The sequence below is a fragment of the Numida meleagris genome, chromosome 4 (genome assembly GCF_002078875.1).
Source record: "Numida meleagris isolate 19003 breed g44 Domestic line chromosome 4, NumMel1.0, whole genome shotgun sequence".
NCBI classification, from domain to species: domain Eukaryota; kingdom Metazoa; phylum Chordata; class Aves; order Galliformes; family Numididae; genus Numida; species Numida meleagris.
The window spans coordinates 96,729,589-96,745,320 of record NC_034412.1 but is presented as its reverse complement, the minus strand read 5'-3'; the positions used below and the strand labels follow the sequence as shown (position 1 = coordinate 96,745,320).

The 15,732-nt window shown below is 48.0% G+C and overlaps 1 protein-coding gene across 4 annotated transcripts in view; it reads right to left on the bottom strand.

Annotated features, from left to right (window-relative positions):
* Positions 1–15,732, bottom strand: part of EXOC6B (exocyst complex component 6B) — a 248,811-nt gene that overhangs the window by 52,284 nt on the left and 180,795 nt on the right. The window lies entirely within an intron of this gene.

Below are 15,732 nucleotides of genomic sequence, written 5' to 3'. Positions count from 1 at the left end.
TTTTTGTTTGGAAAGAAATCAAAAGCTGTTTCAGATATTGTACCATAAGACAGGTCACTGAAGGTCTACATTGATTTCCTTGCTGCTTTTCAGGAAACATCCAGGATTCCAAATGGGGATAACACATGGGGTATGAGCAGGACAGAGTAGTAGGGAAAGGAGATCTGTGCAGGGAGGAAAGATAAAGAGACAAACCAGCAAATGTGTATATACATAGGTACGTGTACACACAAAGAAAAGCATCAGAGATGCTGCCAAGAATGGGGACAACCAACCAGTGCTCCCCACAGGCACAACCTTCTCATTAAGCACTGTTAAACGCAGTTGTGAGAACACACCATGAATGGAGTTACTCCATAAGGACCAGATCCTGCCCAAGACTTAAGCAAACTCCTTGCTGATTTCATCTGAAGAACACCCAGCTTGGTTGTCCATTCGAGCCTTCCGTCCTTGAGGAAAGACTCGAGGTCTACCATCAATCTTATTCCCCACCACCAAATCCAGGCTTCCTCAGGACACTAAAAATGAGAAAATGTTCATTAAAAAAAATAAACCTTTAAGTCATCCCGCTAGTGAGTAAATCCATTAGAATAATGCATTTAAAATTCAAACTCAGCTCTGAGAGCAACACGCATGGTTATGTGGAGTCATCACTTGAACTGAAACCAAACTGAGGTGTGCCCACCAGGACGGTGGGCATGGTCAGTGGGCATGGTGGTGATGGGCTGATGGTTGGGCTTGCTCATCTTAGATGTCTTTTCCATCCTTAATGATTTTGTGATTCTAGTTAAAAGAATATTGCTTTCACTGTCCATTAAATCACTCTTCTTGGAAAACCTCTTAACTTCAGATATATTTATTCATACATTGGCACACACACCGTACTATTTCTTTACTAGAGCAGAATATTCTCATCATAGGAAAATATATATTAAATAATCATCCATAGGGAAAAATACACTACTGTATTGTGCTGGAGGGTTCCTCTGCTTTCTGCTAGGAGCATCTCTCCGTAGGCTGTGAGCAGAGGTGCAGGAAACATCATCACTGCATGGATATAACAAAAGGAGCACATGAGGAACAGCCCATGGGAGTGACAGGGCAGCCACACGTTTTGCATCGTTCCTGCAGCCCATAGGAGAAAGCTGCCAGTGCCTGAATGGCAGAGGAATCATTAAGTGCCCTAATTGACAGAATCTGCAATTAAGTCTGTGAGCAATGCTCCTCTTCAAGGTGACGAACCGCCCCACCTGGGGTGCCAGGTGATGCTCACAGAGAACTTCCCCCATTTGAGGGGATAAAACAGAAGCAGCGATTTCCCCAAATTGGGAAATGATGCACGCATATTTATTTTCTCCACCTGCTCCCAAAACCATGTAGAGTAATGTATCCCAGGGGTTACACGGTGAGTTCAGACCCATGCCATTGAAAACCATAATGCCTACGTCCATCAGGGCGAAACAGAAAACGGTGTGAACTCAGTCTGACCTTAAAGAAATCCCTTAACCTAAAAATATAAAAGACAAACTGTTTCCACTGCGAGCTGCTCGACAAAACCACCCTCAAGAAAAGCGCCGGGCTCCTTTCAAACTAACCTCAAACACGAAGCAAATTCCAGCGTGCTATTTTCCTCTGGCATCCTGGAATGTAAATCTCAAGGACAGAACTGGCTGTTCAAATTAGCTCCTACTCCTGCAGAAGCAATTGTTTTCAAACAGTTTCACAAAGCACTTCTGCATAGGGTTGCATTCCAGGGAGGATTCCCACCCCCCCCCTCCAGATTTTAGGCATTAAGAGCAAGAGCAGACTCTGCACGGTTGGTTCCAAGTTGCCCCAAAGAAAGAAAAAAAGAATAATAAAAATAAATCTTGGCGGGGTAATCGCAACAACTTAATGCCAGGATGCCTCTGACCTTTTGGGAATGGATCTTCCAGAGGCCTGCAACAGGTTTCAATGAGAGCAAGTCGCTTCAGCTGCAGAAAGGCACAGCCTCGGAGGGCTCGTGCTCTGAGTCAGCTGCGGGGACTGGTTCTGCTTAGGGCACACCCCACGAGGCTCCATTCAGGTTCGCTTAATCTTTGAGACAAAAGATTCCTATCTCCCGTCGCTGTCATTCCTGATTAGCACATCATTTCCCCATCAGCTGTAATGTCAGCAACCAAATTAAGGTATTACACTCTGGAACATTTAAGGTGATTAGATCGGAGCAGTATTTACTCTTCCACTTGGGCAGATGTGACTGCTGTGCACAGGAGGATGGGAGATGCCACCCTCCAAGTCAAGAACTTCTTCCTCATGTTCAGGATGAAACTCCCTGGGCTACAGTTTGTGCCCAGTGCCCCTTATCCTAGCACTGGGCACCACCAAAAAGAGCCTGGCCCCATTCTCCTGCCACCCACCCTTCAGACATTGATCAGCACTGATCAGATCCCTCCCAGCCTTCTCTTCTCCATGTCAACAGCCCCAGGGCTCTCAGCCTGTCCCCATCAGGAAGTGCTCCAGGCCCCCACCAGCTCTGCAGCCCTCCGCTAGGCTCTCCCAGCAGTTCCCTGTCTTCTTGGAACTGGGTAGCCCAGCACTGGGCACAGTGCTCCAGCTGTGGCCTCCCCAGGGCAGAGCACAGAGGGGGAAAACCTCCCTCACCCTGCTGCCCACGCTCTGTGCAATGCACTCCAGGATCCCATCGCTCCTCTTGGTCACCAGGGCACACTGCTGGCTCATGGTCATCCTGTGGTCAACTGTTGGTCAACCACCGGTCAACCACTGGTCAACTGTTGGTCAACCACTGGCCAACTGCTGCCCACCAGGAATCCCAGGTCCTTCTCTGCACAGCTCCTTCCAGCAGCTCAGCCCCCAACTTGTACTGATACATGCAGATATTCCTCCTCACGTGCAGGACCCTACACTCACCCTTGTCGAAGTGCATGAAGTTCCTCTCCACCCAACTCTCAGCCTGTCCAGATCTCGCTGAAGACCTGGTGCACTCTACCCCTTCCTCCAGGTCATTGATGAAGGTGTTGAACAAGATCAGACCCAGTACCAACCCCTGGGGAACACCACTAGCGACACAAAACTCCCAACCAAGGCCAGTAGCAAAAGATCCATCACCTCCATGTCTGATCAGAACAGGTCACAGCCCAGATTTTGACTAGCCAGTGGTCACAGCAGTTAGCCAAAAAGGAAGAATCAAGTCACAGAGCTACACTACCCTGCTGAATGAGCTCAGGGTTTGCTCCAGCAAGAGGAATGAAGGCTCCTGGTGATGCACAGCACAGCAGTCAGCTACAGCAATCCCAACAGATCAGCCATTAAGACGGGTCACAAAGCCAGCTAACATCTAGGATTACAGTGTAATTTTCTTTTTGTGTCCCAGAGCTGGTCCACAGCTCTTCAAATTGTGAATATATTCTTACAGCTGAATTTCCAAGCTCCAGTCAGAACAACTCAGACACCTCCTGACAACCCTTTCTCCCCATGGCAGTGTTGTTTCTCATCCAACGTGAGTGGGTATCAGGGAACAAGTATCAGCACCTCGCACCACTTCTCTGCCAGACCCTTCCACTTTTAAAGCCACGTGTGGCTTTTCCCACGGACTGCCCCTCCAAATTGCAGCATTTCTGGTACTCACATGGCTCCGAAGGATCAAAATGGCAACTGCAGGTGAAAAGTTTACCCCTGCCCTCTGCAAACTGCTTTGGAGAAAGAAAGACGTGGATGCTTTTCCTGTCTGATGGGATCAGTGAGGGAGTTGAACCCTGGAACAGGAGATAAAACCCCAGCAGTGACAGCTCCATAACCCCATGTAACCAGCTCTCCTGCAATACCAAGCAAGCAAGAAGCACTCGGATCCACAAACCACCCAACATCCCGAAACAGCACAAGCTCAGCAAGGAGCTAAGAACAGATTAGGAAGCTTCGTTGTTCTACAGTAACATCCACCAGCAATGGCTATTTTATTTTCCCCCCCTTTCTTTGCAGCAGTGTAACAGGATGATGCAGCTCCCTGAAGCTGACTTTAATAGATCCATTCAAGGAACAGCCTCGCTCTGCAATTATCATGCCTATCCGGTCCAACTAATGTGCTTGTTTACACTATCTGGCAAACTCCAGATCGAGTGTCATTTCATCACCGGGATTCTTTCGCCTAAGCCAAGACCAACAGACCGTGGTGGTAATTTAAACACTGAAAGCATGCACAGTATCGATCCACGAGACTTGACGCCAGCTCGCTGTTACACTAAAATCCACCCCCAAGGGAACTCCCTTCGGCGGGGCCCGACGGAGAGCAAGAATTTCAATGAATGGAGGAGAAGCCTGCGAGAGAGATGAATATGCACGAGCACACGACCCGAAGGAGGGTTGTGCTTCACGTGGTTTGAAGCACGCAGCCATGGAGCTCCGTTGGTAAGAAGGAGAGAGGGATTATCCAGGAGCGACCCGTGAGAACGCTCGGTGAGATGCTGATGGATCTGTGCAGCACACACCTGTCGGGCGCATCGGAACGGCCCGCCGCTGAAGAATGCACTAAGGCATCCAGAAATAACAGGCGATAAATGAGCAGATTACAGCTAAATATAACAAACACTGTCTGAAGCGACATCCTTCCCTTCCCCTGCCTCTCCTCCTCCGCTTCCAGGATTCACCTGTCTGCAAGCACGGGCACAGCACACGGTGGAAACCACCTCGCTCATAACCCCCGTGGGAAGCAGCCACGCGTTTCTGCTTCGTGGTGCGGAAGGGACAGAGGTTCAAAACCACTGCAACAAATGGGTTTCATTGACCAGAGGGGCACCAACCACCCTGTGTGTGCTGGAAGGGCCTCTTGCAGAAGGCTTCGTAGATACGTGGTCTCAAATGCCATCAGCAATGCAAAGGGAGGGAGGGGAAAAGACTTCAGGGCTCCTCCATTGCTAACCTCAACAGAGCCAGGTGAGATCCCTGTTTTCTGTTTTGCCCCATCAGGAGCCACAGCCACAACGGAGAAAAGTTCATCCCAGCTGGAACCTCAGCGGCCCTTTGGGTTGCAATTGCGCTGCGAGGCACATCCTAACGCAAGGGTCTTTGTAGAGGGTCAAACCTGCAAAGTGGAGTTCAGCCACTTGGCTTCACCTTATCCTTGGTGAGCCACTTCCACTAGAACACATAGGCTGGTGGGTGCCCCACAGAGAAACTCAAGGTCAGGCAGGATGGGGCTCTGAGCACCTGATGGAGCTGTGGGTGTCCCTGTTTGTTGCAGGGGAGTGGGACCAGATAGCCTCTAAAGGTCCCTTCCAACTCAACCTACTCTATGATGTATAGCTCTTCTCTCACCCTTGTTTTCTCTCTTCTGTACTGCCCAGGCAGTCCTGAAAATTCAGGAGCTCTTCCTACACCAGAAGGAGCCCATCCCCACTTTGGTCAGGCTTTATACGTGTTCTTTAAAGGGGTCAGGCGCAAAACTTGTGTGTGTTAGACTGGTTTCACACCCAGCCAGCTCCTCCGACAAGCCCCGCAGCAGGGAGCTGCCACTCCCCCATGCCCGTGGCCAGACCAACTCAATCTTTATCAATTAAAGACCATTAGCCTAATTGGTCTCTTCCTCCCTATGCAATGCAGCACACAGAGTTCTGTTAGCACTCAGCTGGTCCCACACACCACCTGGGAAGTCATACGTTGTTTCGGAGATGCAGTAAACCCAGGAAATAATATAAGTACGTACTCCAGTATTTCATCAAAATTGCACCCTGGTGTTCTGATGCTTTTTAAGTCTCTGATGCTTTGGTGAAGGCTGCTGTTTCCAGGATCGAGTGCTCATTTCACTCGTAGGCAGGAATGCAAAGCTAGGAAGTCAGATTTGGGTATTTCTGCTTTGCTCGCGTGTTTTTTAATGCTGGACCACAACCAGCCATGGGCTAGAACAAAACCCATTTCCCCTTCCATTCCTTCTCCAAGTATCAGAGCCGTCACCTCCAAGCTTGACCTCAACACTACAACAACTGCTGACATAGATGCAACAAACCAACCTCCAGTCACACAATGGAGCAGCTCAGCTTCTAAGCAGAGACACCCAATGCCAATTCAGGCACCTGAGGGCATCCACCAGCTCTACCCCAGCAAGGCACAAGCCTCTTGTGTGCCCATGTCTACCAGTGTCTTCTGGATGTCTGGGACACCTTTTGGCTTCTAAGACAATGTTAGGCATCCATACTTGGATGTCTGTACCACTCCCTACCTGTTCTAAAGGGAAATTGCACTTAAATATCGAGGTACCGATTCAGAGCAAGAGCACAAAACTTCCCACTACCATCAGATCAACTCTCCTACTAAGAGCTAATCTGGTAAATAAACCATCTAACAGCCAGAACTCTTGTTATATTGAAAAACAGAAGTGACCTGGAATCAATAGACACTACAGGAATGTAAACTATTATTTTTATCACGGGATGGGGGGAATTAGTAGAGAAGTAAATCACACTGCAATGTTCCTTGCTATATAGTGCCACCTTGCTGTCAATTCATCAATAAAAATGACAACTGCCAAAGGCTGATGCTTTTGTGCAAGATGTGCAGTGTGTCAGCCCCAAGTAACCAAGCTTTCTGAGTCAATCCTTGGCTGAAGAATAATGGCAAAGCCAGCTTCAAACAGAGCCCTGAGACCCTAAGTGTGAACATACTTGGTGGACTCCCCTTCTCTCGTTGCCTGCTCCAGGGCTGTTGTCATTCCTGCATTGTCCTCCAATGCATTGCCTTGAAACATGCACAGGACAAGTTCTCTCTCCTCTGTCTTCTCTCTGCCATTGAGCCCCTACACATCAGCCACCTGCCCTTCCCCACAGACTTTATCTCATTTATTAGCCTCCTAATCCGTGTGTGCAGCACAACGTAAGTGCTAGCCAATACATGCACTCCTTAAATCAAATGGGAAAATCAATGGGAGAGTCTGACAGCAGCCTGCTCCGAGACTGCTTGATTAAGGCAATTAATACCTCATTCCTGGATGGCACGGGGTACTGACGGCTTCTCAACAACTGCCTTGATGGATAAAAGCACCAGAGGTCTTGCCCTGTAAACCTCCCCTAGACGTTCATCACGCCATTGGAAAAGATCTCTAGGATCCCCAAGTCCGACCCCAATCCATCCCACCATGCCCACTGACCACGTCCCTCAATGCCACATCTCCACAGTTCTTGGACACCTCCAGGGACGGTGACTCCCCCACTTCACTTGGGCAGACCATTCCAGTGCCTGACCACTCTTTTGGAGAAGAAATCTTTTCCTAACATCCAATCTGATGTATGCTCATGTTGGGAAGATGTGAGAGACAGGTGCAGAAAGTCCTCTGAACAGTTCACAATGCTTGGCACTGGACTCTTGGCCAAACTGCCTTCACTCTGGGTCATCCCATCTCTTGTGTAGAATCATAGAATAGAATCATAGAATCACAGCATCATTAAGGTTGGAAAAGAACTCTAGGATCCCCAACCCCAACCCATTCCACCATGCCCACTGACCACGTCCCTCAATGTCACATCTCCATGGTTCTTGGACACCTCCAAGGATGGTGACTCCTCTACCTCCCTGGGCAGCATGTTTCAATGCATCACCACTCTTTCTGAGAAGAAACCTTTCTTAATATCCAACTTTTCCCTCTCTTGACAGCTCTCATTTCCTGGCTCCGAAACCACCACCCAGTGACACAGCTGCACTCGGGACACCCCATGGAGAAGAGTTACAGGGATGCAGTGGGATATTGTTTCCCTATGGCTTCAGAGTGCCTGACCACCCAGTGAGCTGTGGTGCAGGGAGATCCAGGCCCGGGCCAAGCAACGCGCCCTTCACTTTCACAGCAGCAATGGGACTGCTCATAAATGAAAGACAAAACCCAAAGCCTCACACCACACAAAGCAAAGCTAGGATGTCAGGAAAGGCAGCTCATAAAGGCTTCTTTATGGATGGCATTTCCAATTGGGCAGCGAAGCTCTTCCTTCCCTGCCTGAGAGTCACACTTGGGACTGCCCAAGTGGGTTCGGTTTCACTGGTGGGGATCTCAGGGTTAAGGACAGCCACCTCTGGCCCTCTCTATTCCCCACCACCCCTCCCTCAGCCAGCAGGTTAAAGGTGAAAGCGGGCCCTATAACTCATCGGTGTCCATTTCACTGCTTGGATGTCTCAGCCTCCTGCAAATTAGAGGGCACAGCAGGGAGCACGTCCTCCTGCCACAGCTCCTGCTGCTTATGGCCTGGAGCAGATGCCTGAAGCAAGAGCAACCCGCTGCAGGGCAGGGACCATGGGCAGAGGGGGCTGGGGGTGCACAGGAGCAGGCAGGACCTACAGTAGAGTCTTACAGGAATAAAACGCAACTGCAACGAGTTCCCAACCTGCTGCAAAGTCCCCTTTGGCTGAGGTTCTTTGTGGAGTCCCATCTGAGGGGCTGCACTGTTTGCTACCATAAAATACAGGTGGAAACAAGAGGAAGGAGTAATGAGCGATCGCATCATCCTTTACTGAATTTTCTCAGCACAGCCTTGGAAAGAAAACAGAATTTCACTGTTAACATCAAGAGGCCCACGCTGGGAGCGTGGCAGAGCACAGACCAGCCCTCAGAGCCCCAAATTTGGGTCATACCTGAGCAAACCCAGGTGTCAGCCCAGAGCACCAGCCAAGGTAAGAACACGCACGTCCCACCCCACCTCCTGATTTCATCAGGAGCTGGACATCCATGTGGCACTGAGGGACACGGTCAGTGGATAATACTGGTGGTAGGTGGATGGTTGGGCTAGATGATCTTAGAGGTCTTTTCCAACATTAATGATTCAATGAATCTAGGATCTACACAAGCCGGGTGTAATGTGTACGTTACAGCTTGAGGAATTTCAATACACAACCACGAGGTATCAAAGGCTATTCTTCTTTTTCAAGATTCTCATTTTCTCCTTTTATTTCTCTCGTCTAGCCCCAAAATCTCCAAATGAAAGAGGATTTGATAGGGTTTTTTTTGTTTGTTTGTTTTTATTGTTCCACTCGGGACAGACTCCACAATTTCCATTGCTATGCCCTAATGAAAGAAATCCAGGCAGTGTTCTCTGTGCACAAGAAGTGCTAACAAAATGTGTTTGCACTCTTGATTTTATGTCTGAAGGCTCTGGGGAGAACCCAGGCTCCTTAACTCCTCAGCATGCCAATACATCCTTCCTGGATCAAGAGTGATGGCTTCTGATGGAGCTGGAGCAGCTGAATGGACTGGGATCTGGGTGATTTTAATGTAATTGAACTACAAAAGGGTATGTTTAAAGTATCACTAAGACTAGCTGAAACTCACCAAAGCAAGAAAAATCAGAGTTAAGGCTCTAAATCCACCCTGAGCTCATGCTTTTGTGTGTCTTTCCCTTTCCCCATTCCCTTTCTGCAGAGCACAGAAAGCAGCAGCCTGGATTTTCAGCACAAACTTTGAACCATCCTTTCTTTGTGAGTCAGGCATTTAACACTGATTCAAAAAATAAATAAATTACTTAATGTGCCCTTTTCAAATACTGTTGGTTTATAGGCATTAAAGAAAACCATACCCTGAGCTTAACAAGCCAGAATAACAGTGGTTTGGCCAAGCCCCTGGAATGCCCTTCCTGGTCCTCCTGCAATGGGTTGCCTGCTGTCTGGAGGATTTCGGCATGGCTCCCTGGGCAATGCCTGCCCAACATTCCGTGTCTGAGCACATCTCTGTGGTCATCCACACAAAGATGCACCAGAGTGAAGAAAAAAATGCCTCTGTGTTCCTAGAATCACAGAATTATAGAATCATAGAACAGCTTGGGTTGGAAGAGACCTCAAAGATCATCTAGGGTTTCAACCCCAGTGCCACAGGCTGGTTGCCAACCACTCAATCCAGTTGCCCAGAGCCCCATCCAGCCTGGCCTTGAGTTGTCTGCAATGGATCCCCAACATGGAGCACCGTTCTGATGCACTAAGGATGACCAGGGCTGCAGAAACCTAAAGTTTGAGCTTCAGGAGGTAGCAACACATCCTACAAACCGTTCTTTTTCCTTCTTAGATGTGCCACAATGGTTCCAAGACAGATTTTAACCAAGGTCCAGATGGTTAGCAGACAAGAGACAGCATCTTGCATCCCAGTGATGCTACCAACCGGGGTTGTCAACCAACTGGGTTTTCTTGACTTGTGGAAATGGAACAGGATTTGATTTAGAGGGCAAGAGGTGACACAGGAGGAGGTCCCATGTACTCAGGTGAACTCAGGGGCTGAAACTCAGGCCCTGGTCACACCTCACTTGCAGGTGAAACACAAACCGTGCTCTCACTGGAGCAAGTTTCTTTCATCTCTCCAGTTCCCAGACAGCCTGAAATGAAGGACATGGCCAGCTCCACCTAGCAAAGGGTCTGTGACTCATGCAGTGCGAGCACATTGAATTCACAGGGTTTTAAACGGGCCTTAATAAATCTGTGACTGTATACAAACCGCTGCTTCCCACCAAGTGATTACAGCAAGCATTTTCAAATGCAAACAATTTCATTTCAAGTAAGGATTCAGCAAACAAACCCAGGCATTTCTTGAGAGAGCAAGCTCAGGTGCAAGCCTCATTTTGCTAACAAAATCGTTGTATTACCCCACACAGACAACTTTTGAAAGGAAACTCAGCACGATGCTGGAGCACCATTGAGGTCCACCATGAATTAACACCAGACTACAGCTTTGAAATTGGTCTCCCCAGGCAACTGGGCATTTAGAAAAACCAGCCTAATTTGGGTCTATGTAAGTGGAGAGGTGTGACAGGGGATGAAGGCGATGATATCTCCACTTCTGAGAAATTGGTGTGGCCATGGCTTCTGGATGCCTAGAAAAGTATTTAATCCCATTCATGGGTTTTATTCAATAAAACATCACTTTGCTGGCAATAACATGCTCGGCTCCAAGTCAGACACATCCAGCCTGCCCCTGCTGGGCTCCACCATTTGTTTAGACTCTTCAGTTCTTCCTGTTTGCACAAGACCCAGCAAAACGGGCAGATCTTAGTTGGCCTGTAGGCACTGCCATAATGAACATGATTAATAATGGTTGATGCGTTATCCAAAAGATACCAATCAGTGGCAGGAATTCGGAGAGGAGCAGCAAAAGTAATTAACAGCCCAGAGATACAATCTTAACAGCAAAAACCCATATTTAAGGGTAACGATAAAACCAGCTCAAACCCATCATTGCCAAGTAATTAAGAATGAAGGCTGCAACTGGAAACATGTGTCTTCACACTGCACAGGAACAAGATGACATCTGCAATGAAAGATTAATAGGATCCAACGTTTTGCTTGACACCACTCAGAAGGGCACGCGTGGGACGGCCCTCAACGGCCAGCACAGACCTTTTCTTCTACCTACGGGCTGGTAAACATTGCAAAGGACGCTAAAGACGACCAGAAATCAAAACGTAGGAGAGGGCTTCCCAAAAACCATTGTGTAGTGATGGAGATACACCTGCCCAGAGCAGTGTGGTGCGTGTCGGTGAACCAGCCGACGGACGGGCGAGGCGGTGGGCACGGCCGCCTGCAGAACGACTTGGAGGTGGAAAAAAGCAATTGTCAAGGAAGTAGATGAGATGAAACCCGTGAGTCACCTTTTCATCTCTGCCTTACTGCATCCCATGATTAAAGCTCAGCTACTCTGTCTGCAACTCCTCTCATGACAGAAACCCGTGCTTCAAAGACACAAGCAAGTACATGCGGAGCAGAGACATCTCGCTGAGATATTTAACTTAATTGATCCTCCCTCTAATACGATTTTCAACTTCTCTTGCATCTCCCAGCAAAACAAGTGGAGAAAAATAAACCAAACCAGTTTGACACCTAACGAACCCCTCCACGCCGCTGCACACTCATGGGACTGGCAGTCCCTATCTCAGCAGGCGCAGGAACCTTGGCTCCAGGGTTCATCCAACCTCTTGTTTTCACACTGCTCTTCAGTTATCTTTACAGGGCAGGGAAACCTTTAATTGCGAAGTATAAAAACAAGTTTAAAAAAAAAAAACAAAAAAAAAAACAACCCACGGCTTCCTGCCTGGTGGGAACAAACCTGCACGCTGGGCTGGGTGCTGCCTCGAAACTCTTGGAGGGGTTGGCTCCATCTTCCTGCCATTAAGTTGCCCTAGAGCAGAGAGGCAGCCACAGCTCTGTTGCGTCATCTCAAGGCATACATACTCGTTAGGTCTTGGCCCTTCAGACCAAATTTACAAGGGCTTTCCCTCAGCCACCATGCTTGGGTCTGGATACTGAAGCCCCAAGTTTCCATGCCTTTAAAGCAGCCAACAACCATGTCAAATGGAGTCTTCAGAACTCCATTTACCATCTGATGGTTGAAGCTAAGCTGGATATCCCAAATACCAGCATTACTGTGTCTTTCAATGTAACCTTCACTGCTGCATCCTTACAACAGAGCAGGCAATTCTTCAGAAACATTTAGAATCAAGAAGTCCAGACTTTCCCTTGGTCTCCCTCAAAGCTGAGCAATGAATCTCTGATGTCTAAAGGATGAGCTCACATTGCAGCTTTTCTCCAATATCCTGGCTCATACCTTCCCAAAAATCTGTAGGGTCGTTGTACCTTTGAAGCCTGCTGACCAAATACAGCCAAAATGGGCAAGACAATTCTTAAGTCACTGGGAGAAATTTAGACAGAAGCAAAGAAAGAACAAGAGCACGTTCTGTAAGGCTGAATGCTCCTGTCTAAACTTTTATACTACGCCTCCTAAAAGGGAAAAAACCTCCAAGAAATATGGGAATAATGCAGAAAAGATAGAAAATTTGTATGAGGGGAAGACGAATGGGGCACGTAACAGAGACAGAAGGGAACTGTGTTCTTGAGGGGAACACTCTTCTATCAAGCATCTCTATCAGAGGTAATAGGGAAAAATTAATGCATCGGAGGGAGACCTCTCATTACGCAGCTGGCCAGCATCCAACACAAACCCACAGTAACCACAACTGGCTTTCAAACACAGTAAAAAGATCACATAAAATGTTTGCTATTTGACAAGCGGTGAGCAGAACAGCTGTTACACACCCAAACTTGTGCTTGCCTATCTTACCTCGCTGCTGGGGTTTGTAAAGCTGATGCTCCAATTCATAAGCACCGTCCCCTTACAACCAAGAAGCGAAACAAGAAATGATGGAGCAGAAGAGTGGAACCTCCCAGCCCTCCTCCCTCACACAGCCGTGTGTCTCCAGGAGAAGGGCTCCAAATCGCCCTTGATGCAGAAAGTTTGCACTTCCCGTGGAAATTCGACACACAGATTTACTGTCTGCTGGACAGAAGGAGAGGCCTCGAGAACGGAGCTCTAATCCAGCTCAGACGTTCCCTCGCTGGAGCCCAGAGTGAAATTCTTCGAGTGCTGGAGACAGATTTTCCTTGGCGGGCGGCCACAAGTGTCGATCTGGCTTCTAAGAGAGATCAGCATGGCTGGGGATTGCAGCGACTTCACAGACAAATATAAAACCTTCCCCTTCAACCAACTTGCATATAGTAAACCCATGAAAATGAAAAGCTAAAACACTTCCAGCTGGCCAGAAGCTGCGGCGAGAACAGGGAGCTTATTGCATGTGCACACTTGGGCTGATTTGAGGTACCCTGGAGCTCATCAGTGGCACTTGGGCATGCCGTGGTATTGGGACCCAAGTGCCTAAGTCACTCCTGAAAGAAAGATTTAATGGGTCTATTTTCCATGACAGGGATCTGTATTTGAGAATCAAACCCAACCACTGCATTCTTCTTCCATTTTACATTTTACTGCACTAGTAAATAATTATTGTTTTAAAGTAACTTAATCTCAAGATACTTCGAATTTTTTCTTGTATCTAGAATTGTTTTTTAGTAGCTCAGGGTTATCAGTACTGAAATACATTGGGAAAGAAAGGAGGAATCTCTTTAATTGTCCTCCTGCGTGTGTCTTCTGTCTGGTTATTTTCATTACCCACACAGCAAACCTACCCTGCTCGTGCAGAACCACGCTCACTGACAGGAGAGCTCCAAGGTGGATAGAGATCTACCTGGAACATAAACCCGAAATTATTTTTAACCTTTTGAAAAGTCTGTCTGGACTTCAGGCTGGAAATACCCCTTCACCAGCTATGCAGGAGTTCCTTCAGCCACTTCTAGGTGAGAACTTCTTCATAGGATGACAGAATCATAGAATGGTTTGGGACCTTAATGACCATCTAGTTCCAAGCCCCTGCCATGGGTAAGGCTGTCACCATTTCATGTCAACATTGTGTTAACATGCAGTGGCGTCAAACAGAAAGAATGCCATGCCCAAAGAGAACAAATTAAAAGCAAAGCAAATAAACACGTGAAGACCTCTCTCTGCTGCACCTCCATCCACCTGCTCACTCTCCAGCTCCCGTCTCCCAGCTGGAGACACAGCCCAACCAGATGCTGATGGGGCTTCACGCAGATGCCCAAAGCTTGGTGACACATTGTGTGCCATGGAGACGGGGTAGGAGTAGGGTGGAGGCAGCTGGGAACCATCTCATGTGGTCGCTCATCTCAGTAAAGCAGCGGTAAGCGGACTCTGCTCTACTTGGAGCCATGAGATTGTCCATTATTGCTACAATCCTTGGCACCAACAAGCATCGCTGTTATCCAGAAGAACATCTAGGACTGCCTGTTCTCACCTGGCACTCAGCAAGCCGGAGCTCCTCCCATGCTCCTTGCAACATTCCGAACATCTGTAATTTTCAAATGCGAGAAAAAGGTGGGACTGCCTTCCCAAACAAAGGAGAAAATGTTCTGTACAAAGGAGAACATTTGACATAGGAAGAAGAATGGCAGAGGGCTACTGTTCAGCCTCTCCCTTGCTCAAGCTGAATTCATTTGGCTGCGTTTTGCACTTATGAACCGTACAAACATTTCCCATATCCCTGCCTGCTGCTAATGCACTGGCTCAGAGCAGCTGAACCTCACAGAGCATTTTTACGGCGTTTCATTCTTCAGAAAGCCACAGCTTTCCTCTTCAAAATCCCCACATTCATGTCTTCGTGCTTGGAAAAGAACCAAAGCCTCCACATTTCCTTATATCCGGGAGGTCGCAAGCGCATTGCGTATTGCAGTCAATAAAGTGCCAAGAAGCTAATGAAGATAAAAGTGTCAACACGCGGCCGTGATAACACACACCTTTTCTGCAGAGCTACTTTGAATGTTCTGCAAACAAATCTGGTACAAACAGGTACTTACTCACAGGCTCCAGTAGGAAGGGCATCCGCACGGCACCCCGACGCTATTAAAGTTATTGCTGCCTTGCAAAAGTGTCATTGGGTGATGGATTGCTCTGCACCTCAATTGGATTCAGAGAAGCTCTGAAACCCTTATGGGTTAAAAGCGGCTCCGGCGCGACTCGGAGTCACAGTGGTGAGGAGATCATCGATACAAGAGATTATGCAGATGTAAGAAATACCCTCGGCACCCGAAAGTTTTCAGAATGCAAACTACGTCAGCTCTGAAAACAAGAGGCACTGCATCATGATGGCAGGAGGGACAAAGCCAGGGGGGTTTAACAGACAAAAAAAGATTGTTTTAATAGGAGAGAAGCATCAGTCATTGAGTCTTACTTCATTCAGACTTTCTATCCAACCCATCCATCTTCAGTGCCAAGAGATGACAGGACCACCTCACTTTTTCCCCCCGGCCTAGTAGATCCATAATGCCCATTTCTAGCCCTAACAAATGACTCACTGCGATGGCCCCTTTCCCCAAACTGGATTG